Consider the following 17,272-nt stretch of genomic DNA (forward strand, 5'->3'; position numbering starts at 1 on the left):
TATAGTGTGGAGATTATATACAATCTCTTATTCATGAACTTTTAAACAGACTGGTTATTACTGTTGGCCCATTGAAAGGAGATTACTTGTACATTCTCCCCTCAGTTGCCCAGAAAGGACACAATGAAAGGCACATATCTTCTCAGATCCCGGGAAAAGGCAAACCATCAGTTCCTCCAGAGTCCTTAGTGTTGAACCCTTGCTAAGCTGCCGCACATCGACTTTTGAAAAGATCTTTTGTGCCAAAATGGGCTCCATAGTCCACAGATGTTACGTAAGTGTCAGTCCTAGAGTAAGGAGGGCTGAGGGAGGAAGGCGTGAAGAGAGGGAGAGAAAATATACTGACTCGGAGGAACGATAAATTCAAAGGGATGAAATCTATCTATTTTCTCCCTCTTGGCAGTTGGAATTAAACAGAACGATCAGTAGGGTTGGGGAGGCAGACAGGATGCTAAGTTTCAATTCTCTTCTTCCCTCTTCCCACCATATCTCCTACATCCTCATACATATCAGAAGATGACCCAAGTATCTCCAATCATTGAGATGAATTCTCACTGGTGTTTGAAATAAGGGCTCAGTCTTAGTGTGTGTGCTTAGGTTTACTGTGCCACTACAGCAGGTGAGGAAGGAAGCTCAGACGGGAGGGTGGTCAAAGCAGAAGGACCAGCCTGGGTGACGGGAACTGCCACCTGAGGTGGGTTCACTGTCATCTTGCAAAGGCATGCAGAGGAGGCCACAGAAGCTGACCTCTCTTCTCTTCCCAGTTGTTCGGCAAGTCAGGCAATCCTTGGGCAGCCTTCATCAAATTCACACCCATGTCATCCTGCCCAAAGGCCTGGCCCTGAAGTATTTGGTGTTCAGTGCTCAAGAGTAAGAGTCAGGAGGGTCTGGTTGAGCCCATTCACGTGAGCCTTTCATTTCTGACACCCATTTCATGCTTCTTTCACTAAAGCTTGGGAGCCAGCCGAAGCCGGTTCAAAACACCTTAGAGAAGAGAACTGTGCTTCTCTGAAATTGAGAACAGGGATTTTCATAGCTTTGGCCCCCCTGAGCTCCTGGGTGGCCGCATGTGACCCACACGCCGAGCTTCAGCTCTCCGTCAGTGTCTGCGAGTTAGCTGTGAGGGGATTAGCAACGTCTCTCTCTAGACCCAGGGGTTCTCTTTGTTTGTTCATCCATTGAATTTGTTCTCTCTTTTCCTTTTTTTTTTTTTTTTTAACTTAAATTTTTAAAAAAGAACAAAAGGTATTTTAAATGAGTAAGGCAGTGAGATGCCGGAGCTGTGGCTTCTATGCCTTCTGGACTAAGGATGGGATTCAAACACGTTTCAGAGGCTCCATTCAGGAGGCTCCCCAGGAACCTCACCAGGCGAGACAGCAATAGAAACTGGGACATCACAGGGGAAGCCACTACAGAGCTGCCTTCAGAAAATCCCCACCACATCCCTTTCTTCCCTTCCTATCCAGCTCCCTGTGGGGCTGGAGGAGCTCCTATGAAGAGCCTTGCACTTGAATGAAAAGCCAAGAAAGCGATACAATGGCAAGTGTGGCGGAGACCCCAGCAAATGGGGTGCGGTGCTGCGCTAATGAAGTGACGAAGACAGCAAATTGGGCCGCCTTGGTGCCTTTGGGAACAAGGTCTGCATTCCAGCCCTCCCGCTCCTGGCGACTTCGCCATCAGCCCCTGCTCCAGGGTGGGTCTGAGCTCTGCCAGTAGGGATCAGCCCTGGTTCACGGTCTCCTATGCTGACAGACGCTCTTGTCCCAGGCTCCACTCTTGCACAGCGGTGAGGAGTGATGTGTAGAAATGGCACTGAATTTAGAATCAGGAATCCCAGAGACTAGTCCTTGCTCACCTTATTTCTGGTTATAGCCTGGTTTGTAGTTCCCTCTGCAAAATGGGTTAGCAGGACTTCTTACGCCACAGGACTGTTGAACTCAAGTGACACTAATGGATATGTTTTCTAAATGGTAGTGGCCCTAATTATTCCACGGTGACTATTCCTAAGCTGAAAGCTTTCAGAGAAAGGCAGGTTAAAAGGGCTGAGTAAAGGAGAGAAGGCAGTCAATTAATAATGTGACAAAGTCCTTTTTCTTATTGTGAATATCAACCAGCCACACATTGCACATCATTTCTTTAAAGTAAATCCTTGTTCTTCCTCATCTCCTCACCTTTCTGTTCTCACTCTTGTCTTCTATTAGTATCCCACCCAACATGTGAAAGGAAGATGAGCTCACAAGGGAAGAATGGCTTGGTTGCCATATGGTGGGGTAGCAGGGGCTCTGCATGGGTATGGGTTAAATGGAAGGTCTACATCAAGTGGCCCAGAAAGAAGTCTGGGTTGGATGAAGCCCCCAGGCACTCTCCTGCATGCTGATAATCTGTTTGTCCTCATTGGAGAGGTGGCCTGCCTCTCAGGGACTCTCAAGTCTCTCCTCTGACCCCTGGCTTTACGGGCTCAAACTTGGCCAATGGACTTAACTGAACACTCAGAGCTCTCAGAGAAACAGAGAAATTCCATCTCCCAGAGCTTTTTGCTCATCCTGGTTATATCTCCTTCTCCCCAGAAGCTCCACTCCACGTCTCATCACAGCGTGTCTACCCCTAGGCTAATGAATCCATCTTTCCTCCTGCTTGTACTTGACTCTATTTGGTGGTGTTGATACCATTAACCTTGTCAGAGCTATTCAACAGGAAAGTCTTGCGTTTCTTTCCTTCACAGACTCTGAGAGTCTTTATTTATTTCTCTCCGAAGGCATGAACTTTCTCAGTCTCAGAGGTGTCCGCCCTATCATTTACAGAGTAATCTAAGAAAATCCAGCCACGGCTGATGTTGAGAAGAGACCATCAGGATTTTCAACAGTCCCCGGATGTACAACCCCAGTTTCTTCACACACAAAATGTGGGATGATAGGATAGCGACAGCCCTGCTGTTCTGCTGCAGTCTGGCATTCTCAGATCAATGGAGATGGCTCAGTATAGTAGTGGTTCACATGAGGAAAGGATGGTAAGGAGAAAAGCTGATACCTTTCTTGGGCTGGACCAGCATCTTGGGGAAGAAGGAGAGGTGTGCTAATTTAAATAGGACCCTTCAGTGAGAGATCAACCCTGACTCAGGCTAAACACATCAAACTGACCACTGAGGTTCTTCTTAAACCATGAAACTGGAGTCACCATTCCATGGCTGCCATCATCAGCTCTGGAACCATACTTCTGCTATCTCCTATGATGAAAACATGACTTCAACCTTGTTCCCAAGACCAGAGCACAGTCTTATGCCCTTGCTTTAGTGACATGTTTCTATATTGTTCCATAAAGTTACAGTCTCTTTGGTAACTATACTGGGTTAAATAGTATCTCTCCTTGCCCCCACTCCACTAGGCCCAAATTTGTGTCCACCTAGAACCTTGGACCCTATCTGGACATAGGGTCATTGCAGATATAATAAGTAAACAAAATGAAGTCATACTGGATTAGGTTTGACCCCAATCCAGTGAGTTCTGCCTGCATAAGAAAACAGAGACACAGATACACACAGGGAGAATGCTATGTGATCATGGAGGCAGAGATTGGAGTAGTATAGCCATAAACCAAGCAACACCAAGAATTGTCAGCAACCACCAGAAGCTAGGAGAGAGACATGGAACAGATTTTCCGTCAGAGCTTCCAGAAGGAACCAATCCTGCTAATAACCAGATTTCAGGCTTCCAACCTTCTGAATGTTGAAATACTAAATCTCTATAGTTTCGGGTCACCCAGTTTGTGGTACTTGGTTATGGCAGCTTTAGAAAAGACATGTAGAAACCTACTCCATGGTTGCCCTTCCTCTTATCAATTCCCCTTCCACTCTGCAGCCACCAGGACAGGAGTGCTGATTCCCAAACCCACCCCATGACGGCAACCTGCCTACTAGCTCTGGCAATGTGACCAAAGCCTTCCAGCTCTCACCCCTCACCATCTGTCTTCCCTGCTGACAAGAAATTACCTGCCTGGAGCTCATTCTAATGCCTGCCCAGAATGCTCCACTGTTATGTCCTGTGACAGGTAGTCAAAACCTTCTTGCTCTCCTCACTGACACCATCTGATAGTCTGGACTCCCACCTGCCGTCCAGATATGCCCTCTGGCCACCACCAGCCATCCCCCCTGGCTGCAGCTGGGATTTATCTTCACAATGATTACCGCACCCCCCCTGTGTTGAGAAGGGTCTATTCTAGGTCTGATTCCAGTCCACTCTACCCATTTCTGTTAGTTAACATTTTGTGCCTGGCTATGCTACCACGTAAGGCAGGAAAGTTGGGGTTTGAATGCTCTGAAGCCTTGTCCCTCCTTCAGAAAGCATTGTTTGACTCCTGCTTCCACCTGCCTTCCATTTTATTTACGATGCAGTAAGCAGAGCCCTTCTATCTGCTGGGCACTTGGCACCATTTAGATTCTCCAATGTGCTGGCAAAAGATTCTGTCTTTCTATGGGGAGCTTCTTTTGTTCTCTCATCCTTTGACTTTCTTTTTTCTTCCTTTTTCTTTCTTCTAAAACAAAACAAAGGAATTTTAAATGAGCCAATTCTCTGCTTGCAAAAGTGGTCTTATCCATATCTTGGTAAGTAATTAGTAGCATCAGAATCCTGACTGAGCACATTTTTTTTTCCTGCTTCCCATTTCACCCCTTAACCCACACAGCCTAAAAGCTATCATCTCCAAAATCAGAGCAAAAAGGCACTTCAGCTGTTTTTCCAATGCACAGAAAATGAGAGAAAAAGACACACACACACACACACGCACGCACGCACACCCTGATCACAGTTAGGAGGAATAGATGCCACAGGCAGCCACAAAAAGCCTGTCTGGGTGAGCACCATAGAAATCTGCAAAGGAGAGATGCAGGAGACCGACTCAGGCTGTCTGTGACACTGTCAGCAAGGAAGGGAAATACCCAACTTTGGAGATGTGCCACCAGGAAGAACGTGGAGTATTCATGGAGCATTCCTCTTGTATTTAGAGGTGTGTCAGATCACAACGTTGTAGAGCTGGAGGACCTCTCACCTGAAGCATGAGTCGAGTCCAGAGAGACATGGAACAGATTTTGCCTCTTTAAGCCACAAGCTATCCAATATGGCTACTCACATCTAGAAATACTTTCAATGCTGAATCAGAGTCTGTGAATTCCTGGAGTAAAAAAAAAGAAGAAGGAGAAGGAGAACAAGAAGAAGAACAAGAAGAAGCAGAAGGAGGAGATGAAGAAGAAGTTCATGAGGTTGCTTTTTTGTTAATATCAATAGGTGGGTCTTAAGGATTTCTGGTCCTTTTGATCACTAACTGTGTTTCAGGTTTCCTAGTGATACGTTGCATTTGCAAAATCTGCCCTACCCACAGGCCTAGTGGGTCATAAGATGGACACTTCATCTCTCCTTTGTCCTTCTTTGTCTTCGTCTTCTCAGATAATATTTATTTATACACTACATATAATAAAGGGAGATTTGCTGATGATTTAGGGTTGCCAGAAACCCTGCTATCTATGATCTTTGCATGGTTTAGCAGAAAGTGCAAATTGCCTCCCCATCCCCTTGGATCCTTTGCTTTTTACCAACTGTGTGCAAACAATTTCAGGTGTGCTTCTGATTCCACAAAGCAGATGCCGAGTCCTTGTTGAAGAGCTACCGTCGGGCTTCAGAACCTTTTTTTCTTGCAGAGGACCAGAAGTGCTTGAGAAATTTATATCTCTTAGGGGGCAGCCCTTAATAACTGATGAGTTTGAGGAGATAGACAATCCATGTGAATTCTAGTTCAGGAGGACTCTTGGTTTGCAACTATCTGCAGTGTTCCCTTGTGGGACTGAGCTATGGAAGTTTGCTTATGGAAGTTTGCTTACTATCAAAGTTTCTTAACTCATTTTGCTTCCTAGGTTCCACTTTCCTGCTTCCCTACTGGTTTTGCCTGGGAGCACCATGCAGTAAGTCAGTTGCACACAAATTGTCATCTCAGGGTCTATTTTTAGGGACCAGAACCTAAAACACAGGGATTTTCTTATTTCAATCTCCCAGTAGACCCATGAGGCAAGTTTCCAGAGATAAAACAAATGAATCTCAGAGTGATACAGCCAGATTTCTTGTCCAGTATCCCTAACAGTGGGGTTAGCCCTCCAGTGTTCCTACTTTCCTGTTTCAGGCCCTGGGTGTGGTGACCAATCTTGCAAACCACATTTTGCCTGGATATCTGGGGCCAAGATCACCTGTTAAGCTTTTGACAGGTATTGCCAGCCTGTCCACTAGGGAATCCACTAGCTTTTTGCTCACTTCTCTGTTTTCCGAGTTTCCTGATTCTGTACACTTTCTCAAATCACATACAACCATCCCCTATGGCCCCTGATGAATGATTAAGTTTCAAAATGGATACAGATAACCTATGTTATCTTCAAAATCTTGAATCCACATACACATGGCCCCTAGAGGGAGAGCCTAATGCCCTTGGTACTCCAAGTGTGGTCCATGGACAGATGGCACTGGTGTCACCTGGCAGCTTGTTAGAATTGTGGAATCTCAGGCACCACGCCAGACCCTATCGAAACAGAATCTGCATTTTAACAACTCCCCTTGAGAGATCTGAATGACTTGAACTTTAAAGCCTCACTTCCAAGAAGCCAGTGATTTGGATTCTAGGCCAGTCTCCTAGCTTACCACCCTCTCTGGCATAAGCTCCCTGCATCAATTTGGCCAGAACCATGCTGTTTGTGTCTATTCATTTGATTTGTTAATCTTTCTCATAACTAAGGAATCCAGTCTTTCCTCTTACATCCATTTCCTTCTAATCAATTTGAAGTGATTTTTCCTGGACAAAAATGGACTTTCACCTTGGGTGGGAACATAATAGCTATTTACCTAAAAGACAGATAAGTTACCTCTACTCTTACTACAGAGGATACAGCTTGTAGGAGAAACCAAAGTAATAGACTTAAGATAATTTTGGCTTCCAGCTTGAATGAAAAATACCTAGTGCCTTGACTAGAGGGATGTATTCTGAGGAAGAAGCCAAAATCATGTGTCCTTCAATGTCAAATCATTTGTGAAAGGCAGCTCGTTGAAGTTTATATGCATGGAGGAGAGGCGGAGATTGCTGCATTCAGCTCTTCTCTGTGAGAGCTCTGAAGAGGCACCTGGTTGGAAATACAAACCTTCTCTGTGGGAAGGAGAGAAATTGGTGGGAAAACAGAAGGAAGTCATGAGGCGGTTGCTCTGGAGGTTTATTTTGTAATCTTTATAGACAGTTTTATTAAAAAGCCTTCCAGCCATAGTAGGGCTGTGAGTGAAGTTTGTCTAGCAAAGAAATAATTTGGTAGATTGCTGGTTCAGTGTGCCAGGCACGAGCTATTGCAACTGTGAGGGTATCTGAAGGTATGGGGATTACTCCAGATCTTCCTAATGGAAAAATACCAATGGCTATGGTTTCTTTTCATGGTCAGCAGCTCCTTTGAACACTATGGGAGATTCAGTATGACTGTCGCTGTCTTGGTTTCTTTGCTACTCATTCAGTGTTTCCTTCATTCTCAGGATGTTCTTTTTCATTCTTCCTTCTTTGACCTCAAGCTGGTGAAAGGAAGAGATTCCCAATGTATATCAAAAAAAATTTTTTTAACTTTTAAAAAATCATGAGCAGGTAGGTTGACTAGCTTTTCCTGTACATTGTATCCCTGTTGAGTCTATTGTCTAGAACAGGACTCAACAGAGTCTCTTAAGGACAAGAAAGTAAACAATTTAGAAACCATAGGGTCTCTGTTGTAACTACTCATCTTTCCCATGAAAAACAGAAAGTAGCCGTAAATAAGATAGAAAGGAATAAGTAGCTCTGTTCGAATAAACCTTTCTTTACAAAAATAGGTGAAGAATGAACTACACCTGAGCTAGTCTAGTGAGACACCATGATTATTTCCATAACCATGCCCATCCTGGTTGGGGCTTCCCTTATTCCAGAGTGAGATAGTCATTTTCTTTTCCTTTCATACTCGCCACCACCTAATCTATTCTCCTCAGGGTAGAGTAAACTTTAAAACATAGGTTAGAACGTGTTTGTTAAGACCCTTTGTTATGTTTCCCTTTCACAAAACTGTGTGTTCTGCCATCCACTCAGACATCCTCCATTCCCTACCATCATCTCTTGTGTCTATACAATCCATGTCTCTGTCACATTGCCTTTCTTTCAGTTCCTCAGATACCCCAACCTCTTTTCCACCTCAGGGATTCCCAAATGTGGTGTTCTGTCTGAAATGCTGTTCTTCTCACACTGTCCGGATAACCCTACTCTTCCTCTAGGTTCTAGAATTGATATCATGTCCCCAGACTAACCCCAAATTTAAGAAAGTCCTCCTTGTTATCCTCTCCTGTGGCAGTCTTTTTTTCTTTTTCCAAGACACTTTGTATAATCTGTAATTACCAGTGTACTTACTTGTTCTCCACAGGCAAGAGTGAACTCTGGGATGGCAGAGACAATGTGTTGAGCTCCATGTCCTCGGTGCCTGGACCAGAGTCTACACAGGGTAGGAAGAGACTCTAGATTTTTAACAAAAAGATAATGTGGTGAATGTGTAAATTAAATGATCATGTGTAGTTATAAAGAGTTCCTCTGGGTGGAAACAGAGCAGGTTGCAAGGACGATGCCAGGACAATCCCAGGTGTTTTGAGGGAAAAAATGGGCCAACAGGAAGAGCCAGGTGATGACTTAGAGCCTGGGTAAGAACAAAAGAGTTAACAAGAAGCAAGTGTAACTGAGAAAATGGAAGATGCTCGAAGGCAGAAACCAGATTTCTCTATTTTTGTGCCAGCACAAGACAGGGATGGGTCGTGTCTAAAGTCAGAATATAAATCTAGCAATGGAAAAAGAAGATCGTTTCCTCAGTGACTGTGACCAACAACTGCCAGGTGTTTCTAGATTCCCCTGTAATGAATGTTTTATCTGTCCATCTAGAGGATGACCATCTCAAGGGAGCTTTACGTCATGTTCATTTTTACATCTTCCATATTATGGAATAGAGCTCTGCATGTGGAAAGCCCTCAGCAAAACATTGTTGGTCGAATGAGTAACATCAGATGACTTACTCTGCTATGAGCACTAGCCCTACTCTTGTTCTAGAACAAATGCTCTTATGCTGTAGCCTCCAAAGTAGCAAAAACAGGCAGAAAGCCCTGGAATTTTCCCATAAGCTGAGAGTCCAGCTGGAATCTGGGTATGGAATCTGGTATGGAAAGTGGAGAACCTCCAAGGTTTCAGAAACAGAAAGGCATTGAATTCACCTACATGTCTTCCCAACACTGCCTCCTTTGGAGAGGGAGGGGAGGATGCCACAGTAGATGAGATGAGACCTGGAGACCAAGAGACAGACAGAGACCAAGGCGTTGGGGGGGGGGGGGGGAGGGACAAAGAAACAACATATTCCAGTTCCCTGAGCCGCCAATCCCACACCTTTCACCCCACATCAAATTCTCTTCCAATTCTTCCTCTTAAATTGCAATCCAAAACACACTGCAGATGTGATATCATTTTCTCTGATAACTGGACCCTCTGAGTTAATGACTTTCCTTCCTTCCAGCAGGGAAACAATTTCGTTTTGCTTAATGTAATAATCTATTGTAGTCCTCTCTGTTCACCGCTGTGACCTGAGCCCGGGTTTCCGAGGAGCTCAGCCTCTCCCACCCAGCCGCACCGAGAGAACTGTTTTTGGTGCTGTTCTACTTTGTGAATCCTGCATCCATGGTTGGCCCCAGTTCAGCTGGTGACCTCTGGTGACAACACCCAGGAGCTGCCAGGAGACAACACCGGACAGTACAGAGAGCAATGTTATGTGCCTGGGAAGGAAACAGAAGCCACCTCACGAGGCAGTGTGGCCCACCAGAGGTCCCTGGAGGGAATCTCAGAGGCCAGAATCTGGGAGACGTGAGCAGCTCAGATCTGTCACCCACCTCCCTCTGAGTTACAGGTAGACTCTGGGGTCCACTTTCCCTTCAGTGATCTGCACTTTAACCCAGTTGTGGACTTGCAATGATGGGCCCTGGCAGTGCGGATGCTATGTGAGTGGAGGCCTTGAAGCTGAATGGGGAGAAGCAGCTCGGGGGGGGGGGGGAGCTCCTGTGCCAAAACCTTCCCGAAACCAGAGACAGGCTTCACGGCTCCCCCACTGCTGACTCAGACGAAGGCGCTACGCCTTCTCCAACAGAGCTGACGAATGGGAGGGAGGCTAATTTGGTGCTGTTTGTTTCTCATTTCCAAGCCCTCATTAAAATAATCTGCTCTGATTGTCTAGGGAAGTTATTTTTCGCGCCTCCTTTCCCTTCACTGTATCAGAGGCAGCAGATTTCCGGGCGGAGGGGTCCAGACAGCTCTGTGCAGACTCCGGGCTGGGGACGGGGGGAGGCAGTGGGGGCTCACAGATCTCTTGGAACAGAGCCAGACCTCTTGGCAGCCAGTGAGGTGGGAATCCTAGACCCTCCACTGTCCGCTGGACTGGGTCCCTGAAAAGCATTCGACTCCTGGCATTGAGGGAGTCCACCTCCCTGGAAAATTCCTTTGATCAGAGAGTGAAAATGAAGGGAAATCTCAGCTCTGAGTAGTATAATTGGAAGAGGATTCTCTAGGGAGAGAATGGAAAAAGCCCAAAATAGATTTCAGAATTTTGATTCTCTTGGACACCCACACATGACATGGTTTTAGCACACACTGAGATGACTTAAAAAAAAAAAAAAAAGGCTGTTCTTTTAATCAATGTTTGCTGAGCACCTATTATGTGATAACCAGTGCAGATGGTGATGGGGATACAGAGATGAGTAGAATATGGGCCTATTTCCTTGTCCATGTCTAACTGCTTTCTCTCTCATCTGCTTCTAGGAACTCAGGATGTTTTACTCTACAAATCAGCTTCCACCACCACCCGGAGTCCTTCACATCCTCCTAGTTCTCCTAAGCCTTTCCCTCTAGATTTTATCTTGACTCATGCCTCTGGCCCTCTTCACCTCCCAGCAACTTGGATAGAAATTTGTTAGCTCAGATTTTGCTGTTCCAAATCACATCTCTGATGCTTGCCTCTTAGCTACTGCCCAGCCAGGCCATCCTCACTCCCAGACTCCTTGAGTGGGGCCATTAAACACCAGCTCTGGAGGGGATTAGATTCAGGTGGGGGCACAGAACACCTACGCAGGCACGGGTCATTGAAACTGACAGGACAGCCCATGGCAGAAGTCCAACGGAGGGCCCGTTCCTGTCCTTCACCACTCTGAGCCACAGCTTTATTCCCAACCATCCAATCCTATGAAGACACAAAACCAATGAGGTTCTCTTGCCCCAGCCAGATGGCCCAAACCACAGCAGCGGCCTCCTTTGCTGGCTTTTATCGAGACCTAGTAACACACTTTGTCTCTGGGTTCTATTTTAGGACAAGAATAATTTTTCTGCAATTTATTATAATTCATGATGATGATGACTGTTAAACTATCTTTTATTACTATAAACTGCCACCTACTATGTGCCAAGCAGTATTCTAGGCAGTGAAACACAAAAGTCAGTAAGACACAGTCACTGTCTTCAAAGAATCTACTCAAAAAAAAAAAAAAAAAAAAGAAAGAAAGAAAGAAAAGAAAAGGAAATCTCCTTTAATTTTTGACTGTACCGAAAGAGTTTTTATACATGTAGGGTGGAGATTAATAAAAATGTCTTCTTTCCCCAACATCTTTAATCTTTATTCTGTTGTCTACATTGCACTGATGTGCCCCTTGCTTTCCCCCTTCCCAGCCCCCACCTGCTCCCTCTTATCCCAAAGCAGAAATGCCTCTTGCATTCAAGTGTATTTGCATGGTCTTCAGGCACTTCATGTTTCCACAATCAACATATTTTAAAGTCTTGGGAAAGGTTTTTAATTGGCTGAAATGCTGATTGCCATAACAACTGGCTAATGAACCATCTGGTAGCACATGTAATATTTATTTATGAATTAAACTGCCATGCACTATAAAGTCTAGTTTCTTCTCAAGGACAGCATGGGGGCCACCTTTGGAGAATGCATATTCTCTGCAGGGGTTCACTTAATGGGTCTCCAAAAATGGAAGAGCGAGGAGAAAGGGGGAAATGACTCTTGGTACCAGGACAGGCATCTTTTCGTGTCAAGTGGAAAACCCAGGACAGGCATGTTTTCATGCCAAGTGGAAAACCCAGCGATCATACGAAATGGGCAGGAAGACTCAACGGCGAGGGGACAGTATGGGGCTCCAGGGCCTGTGAGCTTACTCTTCCTGTTACTCTGTACTTTCACATGTAAAACACTCAACAGGAATTTGTTTCTCCTGAATGCAGTAACTATCCCAGTCTTTAGTTGGGATTATCAGGCCAGAAACTGGAGCTGCTGAAAATATGAGAAGTGGTAATAGTCCCATAGAGTAAGACTTGAGGAGCTGATCTTAAAGTTTCTATTTTGAAGCTGGTACCTGTCACTATGACTTTCTAATCTAGGGGCTTATTTTAGGGGATCAGAGACACTCTGAGTATCTGATTAGAACAGTGGACCTTTCCTAGAAAAATACATGTACACACACATATTCACACAAAATGTAATTATCCCTACCCACTTGTCTATACTCCAATTCCAGGATTTGAAAATGCCAGGTTCAGACTTACGGGTCTTCCCTATGAGTGTTTTCAATATCCACAGGCAATCAAATGATAAGGCCAGAACTTTTTTTTTTTTTTCATACCCATTAAATGACATATCAATCCAAGAGGAAGGGAGCAAGCAGGAGTCCAGCACCATGACTCACCAGATCAGAGGAGGCATTCAGTAAATATTAGCCTTGAACTTTGAGCGGGTCCAATAGATAGTAACTTTTTTTCTTCACCTGATTTTTAAACCAATGAAAGGACAGACTGGAGGCAGGAAAATGGAAACCAAAGGTGAGTTTTCAAAATTTATTATTATAGCATTGTTGGAAAATGTGACTTGAGTTTCCTAAGATTGAATTCCGGAATCATAGACTTATCTTCTAGACACGGACTATTCTGGAGACTGGCCTTTTCCACAGAAGAGGCCCCTGGGATGCACACTGTACAGGCAGGTGGATTCCAAAGGGATGGAAAAGGGGGCTGAAGAGTTAGGTGAGGGGACGTCACTTTGAACAGAGAACATCAGGAATGGAAAGCAAGTGTCGTCTTGCAGCCAATCCCTTTTCTCCCAATTTCCCTCCCTTCTCAGGGGAAATCCAAGGCAGTTTCTCCTTGCAAACGTTCAGGACTGAGAAGCTGGGAAGCCATAGGTATGTTAGGAGCGCGGAACTTGGAGGCAGACAGACCTGCACTCAGACCCTCACTCTACCACTCATTAGCGCTGTGACCTTGAACAATGAATTCCTCCCAGCCTCGGTGTCTTCATGGGCAAAATCTTGTGCAGATAAAATCTGTAAATACTTTTTTATCAGGGAGGGACTAAAATGGTCATTTATCTTCTGTCCCTATGTAAAGTCAAAGAGGGAGGAAATGGATTTTAAAAATAACACTTTTGGAAAGGGGGAAAGAGGGCAGAAGAGCCGAAACAATGTTGGGAGGAACTGAACTGTTCCCAAGGTAGGGCATGAGGAGAATTTGGCAGCTTTGAGGTTTGGGAGCTGACCCTAATGATTCTTAGTACAAGACATTAGGAAAATGACTGAGTTTTACACACACACACACACACACACACAACAGAAGTCAGTGCACTGGGGAAATGTAAGCAAACCACACGGGCCATCAAGGTCGCTCCCTTTTGTGCTGATGTGGTTTCTGACGGTGTGTGGCTTTTGGAGTTTGTTTGTTCATTGGTTTCTTCTCGTTGTGTTTGCTCTAGGCCACACTTGAAAAGAATTTAAACAAAAAGGGGAGAAAAGAACTCCCTACTCTTGTCTGCTGCCTTGTAATTACCCAGCAGGCCTCCACCAAACCGGACAGCAGAGGATTCTGATCTCTTCCGACTCTTCTTTTTCCCTAGCTTCTTCCATTTCTTCCTTCTTTCCTTCCTCCCTCTCTCTCTCTCTTCCTTCTTTCCTTCCTTCCTTCTCTTACTTTCTCTCCTTCATTTTCTCTGTCTTTATGTCTTCTTCTCTTTTCTTCTCTACACATGCGCAACACCCCCCACACACCCAAGTAAAAATGAACAAGAACAAACATACAAATAAGATGTCCTCTGGCTGTCCCAGGGGGCCAGCCTCTTACTCTGTGTATTCTTCCCTCTTTGCTGTCAGCAAAAATCTCTTCCTCAGCCCCCCCACCGCCGAAGAATCACACACCTCATCTGTTAACTAATGGCAGAGGCACTAAAAACATGTAATTTCTTAAAGATAGTCCTGGGTATTTGGTATGTGTACCAATCAGCAGAGAGAACCTCCTCTATGATTTCAAGGGGATGAGGCCTCAGTTTGATGGATATCAGATATATTTTTAGTTTGCAGTGGGGGAAGGGTAATGTGGGGGTAACCAGGAAAGAATGGAGAAAGCCCAACCCTATTTCATTAAATCCCCATGAATATGCAAAAGAGGACTAATTGCCCTCTTCAAAAACTAATCATTCTGAATTTTACAAGCTGAATTATAAAAACTGACACACACTTATTTTTCTCTTTTATTATATTTGTAAGCATTACTCCTTCTGCAAAGAAAATCAAATCCTATTTTTATCAGGTGCTGTCATCTCCCGTTTTCTCGCTCCCGACCTCGGTTCTCCCCTCCCCTTTTGCTGAATGTTGCAGCATTGCCATGTGTATTAATTGCCCTGTGAAATGCACTTGAAGTCATTAGAATTCCCCATTCAAAACTATTATCTTGTACCATTATGCCTTTGCATTATATTTATTTAAATGTGCCTCTTCTGAATTAGCTCATTTTTAACAGCTAGCCATGCCTGAAATATTGTTCCCATCCAAGCTGCTCTCATATCATTTTTCTCTCCTCTGTGGAAGAGACGTGCGCACTCCAGCCTCCCGTCCTCACAGGGGCAGCTTTGTTAGAAGGCAAAGGCCGCTTTTGTGTAACAAGCTTCCTTGAGAAGGGATCCCAGGCTGAGGCTGTTTCCTCCATGTGGGAACCTGGGGGGTCTGGATTAGGCACAGCTCCTCCCGAGAGCAGGTTGCTTGCTACCTGTTGTACTGGCTCGTCATTTCTTTTCCAGGCACCGACAGAAGAGAGGAAGAAGTCAAACCCAAGTCTCTAGTGGCTTATTTGCTCTTGGGCTCTGAACAGTCCAACGGTGATGCCCGTTGTCACAGGCAACATCCCAGGAGTCATGCACTATTCACGTGGCCATCCTGCCCCAGGGGCAGAGATGGATCAGATCCGCTGCTCAAATTCTCTCCCAGACCTGAGTGCCTCAGGACTGCTTAGAAAGTTCTGATACCACTTCTTTGAACTTTCTCTACTAAGACTAAATTGATGTCTCCATTTATCCAACTGTCCCTTCACTAGTCCACGAGAGAGCAGACTTCTAATGCCATGTTGTTTCCTATCAGACCAGTTTAAAAAAAAAAAAAAAAAAAAGAGAGAGAGAGAGAGAGAGAGAGAGAGGGAAACTTTTGGTCTCACATTAACCCTTAAGATCCCCTACTTCACTCTGTCCTCCTCGACAGTGGAGACCACACCAGACTTGCTGAGTCCTGAGGGGAAAAAGAAGTGACTGGGACTCAGGAAGTGCAAGAAATTGACTGAGCTTCCCCCATGAGAAAGCACTCAGCATACCTTGTGGCTCTTCCTATCCAGCTTCCTTCCCTTGTCAGGATGCATCCCACACAGCCACAGCTTCTTCCTTGAGGGGAAGGAAGGTCCCTCCCAACCTTCAGTGAAGAACATCTGGACGACCATGCCAGAGTGCTTCCAAGGGAGACCGTGGTGCTACAGCGTCTGCACTCCTCTCGCACTTGCATCTTGGAGACCTTCCCGCCCAGCCCGATCCCCTGAGAACACAGCGACTGTAGGGATGACCTTCTCCCTCATGAATATGTTTTTCTCTAGCAAGTAACAGCCAGAAAAAGCAAACACATCCCTTGCTTGCTATTTCAGCCCACAAGTCAAGACCTCCATTAACAATGCTTTCTTTCTCAAACAACCAACACACACAAGATTGCTTCTCTTCTAGAGAATGCCCAGGGTTTGCACAAGTGGCTAAGGGCCACTGTCCTTGAATGTCCAAGTACCAGGAAATGTGGAGCATGATGAATGTCCGACTGGGCTAGGATAGGGGTTGGTGGAGGAGATGGGTAAGAATGAGACACACCCCCATACCTGTGAGGCATTGGCCCCACTGTAGAGGGGGAGGCACTGAGCAAGGAGATGGGATAAAATACTTTTTTTTCCTTTTTTTTCTTTTACTTTTCAAATAATTTTTTTCATTCTACTGTCAGATGACCCTATTCATTAATTCATTTTCTCCCTGAAGACTACTGAATATTTAAAACGGGGACTTGAGATGTGCCCAGTGATTTCATAGTGGGGTTATATCCGGCTTAATTTCCTCTGACAAGGACTCTTCTGACACAACCAGCAGCCTTTTCCGTATTCCAGGATGGCCCCATCGTTCACTGCCACATGGATACAGCAGCCCGCTCCCCCCACCACTTCTTGTCAAGTCCCCTTCTCCCCCTACATTCCTGCTGGCGAAGACCAAATTTGTCCGTGTGTTGAGGGGGAATTTGGAGCTGAGTTGCAGGTAGAAGGAACTTTCTCCTAACTCAAAAATTCTGCTGTAGAATTGCCCTCAAACACTGGCCCAAACCTTGGGCAAGAGATGGGGTGTATGACTGGGGTGAGGAACTTGTCTAAGTCTCTGGGTCTCTAGGTGTTTTCCTGGGTTGGGAAACAGGTGATTTCAAGTGGGAGGGTTCATGGTGCGCACAGCTGGGGTTCCAGCTAGGAGCCTAATTAATCTCTCACTAGTCGAGTGCTTTTGTTGAAGAAACCTAAATTATGACTGATCATCTCATCTTTAAAACAGAGATGATTCTATCCAAATGCACGGGGCTGACCTGAAAATTAAATGTGCTAATATTTGTAAAATTGTTTTTTTACAACACTCTAAGTGGCAGGCCTTTTACTTGGGCTGACTGGAGGCAGATGTCTTGACAGAAAATCTCTAGAGGTTGCTCCCAATAGAAACATTCTATGATTCTTCTAGCCATTTAGTAGGGTTTGAGATAAATGGCCGCAGCTGCTCTCTCCTGAGCCACTGGCCTTTTCTTGCTGTTAGCTGCTGATCACCCCAGAGGCCGCTAGGTGGCACCTCCCTTTAAAA

At 45.2% G+C, this 17,272-nt stretch overlaps 1 long non-coding RNA gene across 1 annotated transcript; it reads right to left on the reverse strand.

Annotated features, from left to right (window-relative positions):
- Nucleotides 1–7,240: 7,240 nt before the first annotated feature.
- On the reverse strand, nt 7,241–15,937 carry LOC309849522. Its single transcript, XR_014303748.1, has 3 exons — nt 15,724–15,937; nt 8,434–8,537; nt 7,241–7,577 (listed from the first exon to the last, which is right to left on the reverse strand). It is a non-coding gene; the product is annotated as an uncharacterized lncRNA (long non-coding RNA).
- Between the last annotated feature and the right edge of the window lie 1,335 nt (nt 15,938–17,272).

This window comes from Mustela nivalis, assembly GCF_964662115.1.
Source record: "Mustela nivalis genome assembly, chromosome: 16".
NCBI classification, from domain to species: Eukaryota; Metazoa; Chordata; class Mammalia; order Carnivora; family Mustelidae; genus Mustela; species Mustela nivalis.